The 1,679-nt window shown below is 47.3% G+C and overlaps 1 pseudogene; it reads left to right on the top strand.

Annotated features, from left to right (window-relative positions):
- Positions 1-200: 200 nt before the first annotated feature.
- Positions 201-1,024, top strand: LOC147885684 (boletus edulis lectin pseudogene; annotated as a pseudogene).
- The last annotated feature ends 655 nt before the right edge of the window (positions 1,025-1,679 follow it).

The raw sequence follows: 1,679 nt of genomic DNA, 5'->3' as shown, positions 1-1,679 counted from the left end.
GCGTCCAGACTTATTTGCATTACCTTTGTTTGTTACTTTGCGCACCAGACTCTCATCCCAAGACCAAAGAGCACGTCTCTCCCCGATCCATGATCCTCAGTCTGCCGAAGCCAGTGCCGTTATCGAATCGTCGTCCTTAATGGACACATGAGAAACACGCGACACTTCTCAGGTCCAGACTCCGATCAGCGATCCCGGAACAAAACACAGCGTTTAATAAGCGTGCCGTCACATGGGTATGTAGGGGGCGCACATGGGTCGGCAGAGCCGATCCAGTGCCGTTAATCGTGCTGATTTGGTCAGAGCGCTGCGGGTGTAAAAGTATCGTTTTATGACACCCACAGCTCATCACCATTTTCACAGCTGCAGTCGGGCACTCCACATTGTGATTCAGTCACCTTCCTCACACTATCTAGCTAGCTACCTTCGAGCTCAGTCTGTCAACATGACTTACACCATCCACGTGAGAGTGATCCGGACCAAGCCCTCCGCTTGGGCCAGTATCGTGGAGAAAACTGTGTGGCACTACGCCAACGGCGGAAACTGGAGTGAGGTGGAAGGTGAGGAGATCTTGACCATGGGTGGCAGTGGCACCTCCGGCACGCTGCGCTTCAAGAACCCTCAGGGCGACTACTTCTTAGTGGCTCTGGGCGTTCACAACTACAAGAGATGGTGCGACATTGTGGTGGACATGAACTCTTCCAATACCGGCGAGGAGATTCACCCGTCCTACTACACCAGCGGAGATAGAGGCGGGATGCTGTGGAAGCAGCTGGCGACTCTTGAAAAGACGAGCTGCAACGGTGTCTACATCAAAGTTGAGTACTACAAGGAGGAGGGCACCACCTATTGGGCCAATATCACCATCTCCTGAATATCGCGATACGTTGTAATGGTTGCTGAAAATGCGATTTGGATGAACAGCGGAAGGTCTAGTGGGCAAACTACTCAGAGAAGAGTAATGGGATCTTCGGTTCACTGATGTGAAAAGCTTTATGTATTTTGGGAGAATCATGTGCCCCTAGCGAACTTAAGTCCAAAATTCACGTTATGTATGGATATATTGCAATTTCATTTGCCGGGCCGCAGCTTCTTGTTTGATTCGTTTTGTCCTCGAATGGCTAGATCTCTCCCATACATGCCCCGTGGAGTGGTAGTGCTACCTCTCTGGTTTGCTGAATGTGTATCCACATCACCCAATTGACATTGCATACCTTCATGAAGGGCCTTGTTCCCATAGTTTAATGCATATGAGGTGAACTTATGTTGCCTTCAAGGAGGATGACTTAAAATAGCAATAGGTTAAATATTAATGGATCCACAAGTACCAAACTCACTATGACACTTCTTCATTTTGTCACATGTAGTACAAAAAATATGTCCAAGTTTTCTATGAAAGAAGCCCACACAAATGAAATCACCCAAGATCATGAGACATTAGGGGAGAATTGGAGTCTCCAAAAGCCCCCAATTAGTGTTTCCTAATTTCAAGGGGTTAGTGAGGGATTTGAGGTATACCAATGGGAATGCTCCTTTTTGTGGAGCAATGCCATGTTGAGGTGGCATGTGCATAATAAATGCCAAAGCAAATAGGTGGTTTCAATTAGAAAAACCATGGTTTTTTTTGTGTTGAAAGAAAACCATGGATTTTGAGGAGAAAACCACCAAGTTGGGGGAGG

The sequence above is a fragment of the Dipteris shenzhenensis genome, chromosome 25, assembly GCF_047967505.1.
Source record: "Dipteris shenzhenensis isolate YYH24624 ecotype China chromosome 25, Dip_SZ_1.0, whole genome shotgun sequence".
NCBI classification, from domain to species: Eukaryota; Viridiplantae; Streptophyta; class Polypodiopsida; order Gleicheniales; family Dipteridaceae; genus Dipteris; species Dipteris shenzhenensis.
Note: the sequence above shows the minus strand (reverse complement) of the source record. Positions and strands in the feature narration are given on the sequence as shown.